Source organism: Octodon degus, unplaced genomic scaffold (genome assembly GCF_000260255.1).
Source record: "Octodon degus isolate 3935 unplaced genomic scaffold, OctDeg1.0 scaffold00443, whole genome shotgun sequence".
In the NCBI taxonomy this organism is placed as follows: domain Eukaryota; kingdom Metazoa; phylum Chordata; class Mammalia; order Rodentia; family Octodontidae; genus Octodon; species Octodon degus.
The window spans coordinates 146168-154434 of NW_004525019.1; the positions used below are offsets into that span (position 1 = coordinate 146168).

General features: G+C 32.9%; 2 pseudogenes; both read left to right on the plus strand.

Annotated features, from left to right (window-relative positions):
* LOC101583518 overlaps window positions 1-8267 on the plus strand; it is a 160886-nt pseudogene that overhangs the window by 138767 nt on the left and 13852 nt on the right.
* Window positions 1-8267, plus strand: part of LOC105741325 — a 15550-nt pseudogene that overhangs the window by 6730 nt on the left and 553 nt on the right.

Below are 8267 nucleotides of genomic sequence, written 5' to 3' on the forward strand. Positions count from 1 at the left end.
CCATCTCTTGGGTCACTAGCATTTGAAAAAGATCTACTTCCTATTATTTTTTACTTTTCTTTTTTCCTCTCAAAGAAGAGAAACCATGCAATATTTAAAGTCTTATATCTGATTTATTTCACATAAATTAGGCTCTCAAAGTGAATCCATTTTCTTACACATGTCTCATGGAAAATTCTTAAATCCTGATCATAGTAAGAATGTACTTCAGACAAAATGACTAAGAACTCCTGAGACTTTAATTAGAAAGGTCCATGTAAGTAAAAGTAGAACAATTATTCATGGGATAGGCATATTTTTTCTCCATTTAATTTAAGAAAACATCAATTACTAAAGATTTCAGGAGGCCGCTTCCTGTTTGAAAGGGAAATGGAAAAATAGAGAGGGGAATCCAATGACCCATTTAATTGATAATTTAATCAAATTTGAACTTGTAAATTTCTGTGCAAAATGGAAGAATGAGAAGAGGATACTTTAAACAGTGATTAAAATGTTTAATCTATTATGAATGGAGGGTTAGTAGGAGCCAGAACTTAATAGAATTACTAGTGTAAAATGTGTTAAAGTGAGGGATTCATAAGATAAGCAACACAGCATAAAAAGATACCTGAGGTGTGTCCTTTATATGAGTAGACACTGTAATGGCTGAAAAGTATAAAAACTTGAATGTATAATTTGTCTGCATGAGCAGGGAAAGATAATATTAACATTTTTGGCAAAGTATAAATTGAGAGCAGAAAGGTATTGTATCAAGAAGCGGGTAAATTTATAAAGTTAGTATATCAGAGCAATAAAGAATTTGGATTTATTACCTAATTTCAGATAGGATTAAATTAAAGGTCATGAAATGGAAAACATTCTCTAGGTTACATGAGTAGAACCAATATAATTACAACATCCTTATGTAAGCAAAAAAAGAACTGTTATGAACAGAAGATATGAGTATAGCAACACAGGACACATACTGAAAGATGCTCTGTGAATGGATTTTAAGACTCAGGAAGAGGCCATAAATCCAGAAATGGGCTGGCGAGATGGCTCAGTGGTCTAAAGCACCTACTTAAAACAAGCTTAGCAAAGCACAGGGACTGCGACCGCGGTTCAATCCGCCAACACCACATGCCAGTCAGCCCCCTCCCCCCCCCCGTGGGCTGAGCCACACACACACACACACACACACACACACACACACACACACACACACACACACACATAAATCCAGAAATGCATCCTATATAATTTGGTAAAGGTACCTAATCAGATGTTTCCTTTAGTTCTCATTAAAATCTGTGAATCTCTTAGCAAATAGAATTCAACATGGAAATCTGTAGAAAGAATTCTCTGAATAGTGAGAGATGATATATGTAGGAAAAAGGAATTTTATTTTTGTGCCCAGGCTACCCATATGAAAATTTTGACATAGCTCCTGTGTCCCAGTAGAGTAGTTCCACATGAAGATATTGCAAGGCTTATACCCAAACAGGCAAAACGTTCTGACCTCCAGAGAAAGGACAGAAGGTGGCAATGACCAAGAAGTACTAACCAGGTAATTATAAGAGAAAAACCCATCCAATTTTATTAAATTTTAAGTCATCTATTGCAGGAAATTTTTAAAAAGTAGAAAGGAAGCCTAAATTAATGTCATGTGACATTAATTAAATGTCACATTGGAATCTAAGCAAAAATCTGAGATAAAATGTTGGCTTTCTTCCCAGAAAATCCATTCTATTCCAGTTCTCAAGAACATTTTTCCTTTTTATAAATAAACACTATTCTGCAGCCGGGGAGATGGCTCAGTGGAATAAGCGCTTCCCTGGCAAGTGCAAGGGCCTGAGTTCAACCCTTGGTTCCGCAAAAAAAAAAAAAAAAAAAAAAAAAAAAAAAGAAAAAGAAAAAAAGAAACAAACAAACACTATTCTGAGATTACAAAAGACATAATCATTAACTCTAATAGGATACTTAGTAATTTCTCCAACTCTGTTCTTTCAGAAATAACTACCAGAACTTTCATACTTACACTTTGCACCATGAAAAGCATATGATCTTTCTCATTATTCATTATTACATATTAACCTTACTTTTAAAATTTTGAATGTATTTAAAGCTATCTTCTGTTCCATATATTACATTTTTTCATTCCTTCAAGTACCAAACCATCAAAGCATAATAATTTACCAATATTTTCAAAATTCTAGCGATTGAGGGGCCGGGGGATGGCTCAGTGGAATAAGCACTTCCCTGGCAAGCGGGAGGGCCTGAGTTCAATCCCCTGTTCCACAAAAAAAAAAAAAAAAAAAAAAAAATTCTAGCGATTGAACCATGTCAGTTTGCCAACATTTCTGAAAATATAATTAGGATTATTCTATTTATTTATTCATCAGATAATATGCGACCAAAATCATATATAGTGTATTTGGCTCTTTTTTGTCTTACACATTGATAGTATTTTAAAAGCTATATAACATATGAATAGCATATTTAAGTTATAATTTCATCTCCTATTTGGAAAACAATTTCCAGAATCATATATTTTAATATAGATGTGTGACTGTTTTCATTACCCACTTGCCATCTGGGCACTCTTCAGGAGTCAATGTTATGAATACAGCATAAATGTTTTAGAAAATATTTTACCTTTGAGAAGTTAAAAAGGTCAACATTCCTAAATTTTTAATTTTGATTTTTTTAAGGAGTGGATTTGTTTATTTATCTTTTATCTTCGGTGTGTGTTTGTCAGTGTGCATGATACAATGACATATGATCAAAAAGTGATAAATAGACCGGACAAATAATTTAGCTGATTAAAGGTCCTGCAAGCAGGCTTTAAAACCCCACCTCCCTGGCATGCTGGGGCAGCGATTGAGAATAGAGTGGTGGAGGATGCCTGTATTCCCAGCTCTTGGGAGGCTGTAAACTAGCGGATCACTACAAGTCCGATATAGCAGTGAGACCATGAGCACTATGTAGACCCTTCCATAAAATACCAAAAAAAAAAAAAAAAAAAAAGGTGGCAGGACTCATGATAACTTAGGAAAGCAAACCACCAAAACCACATGAAAATAGGAATCTGAGTTTCCAATTCTAAATAATGTTTATTACCTTCTCAATCTCATCGCAATATATGAAGACATATGAAAGTGGAAAAAAATTACGCAAAATGAATAAACCATTGCTAAACTGTAACTAAGAGTTATCTTTCATATGAAATAGTGAATTTGTTCCATTTCTTTTTTAACTAGTGGAACACTAATCATTCCTTCCACCTAACATTGGTTAAATATTAAGTATTCAGTGCAGTTAGGAACTATGATTTCTCACCATTCACAACATGGAAAGCTAGTGGATGTTTATAGAATGCTGGCAGCAACAGTAGTTTATATATTCTGCTTTTCTTTGGATAATGGATCTTGATGTATCCTAGTATAGGAACAATATGCAACTCATCCCTGAAAAAAATCTTAGGAAATACTCCCAGAACATTGCTTAGACACTTTTTAATACATGGTCAAAATTCAATATGTAAGGATATTCATTGTATTAAGTATATCCTCACTTAGTAGACTCAGAAATGTGCACAGTATTTTTTCTATGCCTTATCCCATGCATACTCCTTCTATATCTTTTGGCTGCATTGTATAACTTATAAGCATGCTTAATCCTGCTATTTGAATTAGTCCTAGTACAAATTACTGAAACCAAAGTGCTCCTTGAATGTCCAAATGCTATTGCTATATTAGAATTGTCAAGTCTGAGATGGTTTTTGAAATGCCAAAATCTTGGAAATGCTTAGGAAAAATGGGTTCAAATCCATTACTTCAAAGTCAGAATTAAATTAAGACATAAAAAAGGTGATCTTAAGGTCATTTCTTTCCTACTAATCTTTATAGTTTCCCATTGCACATTTCTTTGTCTTATGGAGGAGAAGATTGAGATTCAAAGTTCAGGAGACTAGTTCCTTGTCACAAAATTAAGTAATCTGAGGGTGATATTGGAATACATTATTTATTCCAATGTAATTGACTATTAAATTTGCTTGCTATAAGCCAACAATTATGGTAAGTACTGTATCTTCCAAAACTATATTTCACTGATGTTTAGGTTCCTAATAGCAAAACATTTGAGGGCACTAAATGGGCTATAGATGCTGGGTTTCACCATATTGATACAGCATATGCTTACCAAATTGAAGAGAAGGTGGGACTGGCGATTCGAAGAAAGATTGCAGAAGGCACTGTCAAAAGGGAACACATATTCCTCACGTCAAAGGTATTTTGCATATATTGTAAAGGCTGCTAATTAGTGAAATATTATATGAGGAAGAAAAATATTTTATTGGATGAGAATTTGGTGAAATATGTTGAGTGGTATAAGTTTATTCACATGTAACTTATAATGAGAAAGAGTAGGAACTTATAATCAGTTCTACAAATTCAGAGCATTAAAATCCCTTCAGTATTTGCGCCAATACAAAGCAAGGTGATTATCATGGCTTGTAGAATTAGAAATATGGCAAAATTATGGTTTTTCTTCCTTGGTGACTTTTTAAATTTCATGTTATTCTGATATCATTCTTTTTTATTTAATTAATATGACAGAATGGTATAAAAGAGTTGTTTGGATATTAATCTAGATATACCTAAATGGGGCTGGTGAGATGGCTCAGTGGTCTAAAGCACCTACTTAGAACAAGCTAAGCTAAGCAAAGTACAGGGACCACGGTTCAATCCCCCAGCACCACATGCCAGCCAGCCCTACCCCCTGGCGGGCTGAGCTGGCCACACACACAAAATAAATAAATAAATAAATAAATAAATAAATAAAAGATGTGGTATCTAAAAAAAAAAAAAGATATACCTAAATGTACTGCCAATTTCTGCTAGTATTTTTAAAGGAGCAGTTAATGCTTAAATTTATTTTATTTTTATTCATCTTATTTTTTGTTTCACTTGAATTTCTTACAAATATTTTATTATTGTTCTTTTTTTAAAACAGTATTGCACATTTATATCTGGTAATTTGAGTAACTAATTTGAGGATAGAATCATGCAGTACAGCAATCACTGTTGCATTCATAATACTTTTTTCAGTGAAATTTTGTACCATCCTAATGCTGTTTTTTCTATCATTATTTTCTGTTCTTTTAAAAACACTGAGAATATTAATGCTGATAAAAATTATGAGGAACTGGATTTAGCAACAGTTGGTGGATATACAACAAGATATGAGCAATATGTAAAAAAGCTGAGCAGTTTCATGTAAAATACACATACATTTACCATAAAAAGATATATTTTCCCTTATTTGCATAAATAAATAGCAGGACAATTCTTCTCCAGTGAATTAATCGCACAAAATAATTATAATAAAGATAGCTCCGGAATCTCTATGAAACAAAATGCAGAGAATGGATAATATTATTATTTGGTGAAATTTTATGTTGTTAAAAATTCACATCTATGGTTTAATTAACAGAATGACTAGCAAACACAAAATATGACTAAGTTTATGTAAAATATGAGATTAGAAGAGCACCATATTGTCACAAGCCATACGGTTTCAACTGTGATCAGAGTAAAGTGGGGAGTTTCCTTTTCTCATTCTGCCTCAAAGGGCAGGCCTGCCCTCTGACACCTTCTAGAATCAATTTATAATTTGTGGCCCCCAACAAAATGTATTATTGAAAATATAATTGGGAGAAAAGAATTGAGAACAATGAGGAATAGTGTCTCTTGCTTTCATATGTACTGATGTCTCACATTCCCTGAAGAGGACATAGCAATTCCCTTCCTAAAATTTAATACCTTTTTATTGTTATTCTAGTTCTTTCTTATTAATAATCTCAGGCAGCTTCGTTGATATTTCTTAAAAATGTTCCTTATGATACTTGTTTTTTTTTTCTTAAATTTAGGGAAGGGTCTACAGGGTGTTCAGGGTCTCACTACTAGATAGATAGGTTTAGAAATCTACGTGTTTGCATCCTCCCAAGGACTGGGATCACAGGTGCAACCATGCCCAGTCTCAATTGCAGTCTCAGGGTGCCTCGGACATGGCAGGACCTGGGTTTGAAACACCAGCCTCTATGCCTGCTTGCAGGCAATTTAATTCAATGAGCTATTTGACTTGCCCATGATACTTGTGTATCTTTCATTTGTATTTATGTATCAGTTGTAGAAATCACACTTTACAATCTCTTACTCCCTAGGCAATGGAGAAGTGTAAGGATATGGGATTGGCCAAGTCCATTGGAGTATCCAACTTCAACCATAGACAACTAGAGATGATCCTGAACAAACCAGGCCTCAAATATAAGCCTGTCTGCAACCAGGTGAGATCTCTTACACTTCTCAACTCTTATTCATTTTCTGGTTTTTGTCCTACTAGTAGGTGTCATCCCATCTAAGAAATTACAAATCCTTCACTTCTTCTGAATCCAGTTTAAATTTCCCTCTGATTTTTCAAAAGAGAATACAAAATGATAAAATAAAAAGAAAAAAGAAACATTAGAAATTATACAGAATTTCACCAAACAAAATAGTAGGTATTCAGCAGTGGTTGTTGTATTACATAACATTACCTTCATTTCAGTCATTTAGATTACCTAATGTGAACATGCAAAACTGTGAAAAAGAAAAAAAAAATCATTCCTCAACTGGTGGGCATTTAAGTCACTTCCAAAATTTACATATGTCAAATTGTGCTGCTATAAACATGAGCATACATATCACTCTGGTATGATGCTTTGACTTTCTATGAAAAAATAGTCATGAGGGGAATAGCTGGGTTGGTTGTGACCTCAAATTCTAGTTTGTTTGTTTTCTTTCTGAGAAATACCAACACTGATTTCCATGTTTCTGTAGCATTTTTACACAATGGAGTATCATTCAGCTATTAAAAGGATAAATTTGAGTCTTTTATCAGCAAATGGATGCATTATTATATATTCTCTTTAAAAAGAAAAAAGAAAAATTTAAGAATTAAATGCTACATTTATTTATTTATTTATTTATTTATTTATTTATTTTTGCGGAACCGGGGATTGAACTCAGACCCATGAGCTTGCCAGGGAAGCACTTATTCCACTGAGCTATCTCCCTGGCTAAATGCTACTTTTAATAGATCAGCAGAAATCAGCAGTATAATTATCCAAGTTATCCTGTATATATACATATTCATATTTTCCCCTTCTCTCTTTCGTCCTTTTATTCATCTCAGTTTTTCCTTTCCATTGAACATATTCTTTCTCTTCCATAGTATCTCTTGTACTTCTCAGATTTATGAAACAACTTTCATAGTTTTTCTAAGATTCAACTACATCACATTCTGCTTTGTTTCAGGTTGCCCAATATTCTTTCAGTCAGAAAAATCACTCATTCTATTCAGAAGCTGATGCATTTAATATACTCTTTTAATGACAATAAATTTGATTCTGTATTTCAGGCCTCTGTCAATTAAAACTTAGACTCAAGTTCTGCTTTCATTCAACTTCAAAAGTGTAGTTAAAACAAAATTGTAGTATACTGTTTTCCTTGATTATAGCCCAGAATGAAACACATAATCACAGGTTGACTCACTAATAATGATTTTAATTTTAATCACTTGGTTAAGCACTTGAAGTCAAATTCTTCTTTGTGAATATATATTTTCCTCCATTATATTCACTAGTATCCTGAGTTCTGTAGTGCATACTAGTCAAGACAACTTTGTTTTCAAGACAAATTTTCACCCAATTGTTGAGCGTCAGTTATTGACTTTTAAAAGAATCAAAAATTTTAATTTTTTAAAATTTAATTTCATTCAAACTATTTTTATTGCCAGATATTTTAGTGTCAATACAAAATTATGTATCATGTCATAATAAAGTTATTTCTGTGATAGAGCATACACATTAACACCATTCAATATGCTATTAAATTTGTGAGAAAGAGTTAAATTTATAATTTCCATCAGCATGGGTTGGTTGTGTAGGACTATTTTTGTGTACTCTAACATTTTTATTTACTCTATGTGTTGGAAATAATTGTACTCACTATTGTTTTTCATAAACAAATCTTCCCAGTTGTCACTAGTAGAATGCCAACCAAATTGATTTCTTTGGTCTTCCATATTTGTGCTCTTCAATCTTTGACCAATATTTTTATTTTGATGGCAAAATTGATGTCCAAACTTCAAAAATATTTCCACCTCATCCAGGATTAGGATTTCTCATGTCTATTTGCAGTGGAAAAATAATTAGTATTGAATTTCTGGTCCACAGAGTAAGTTCACCA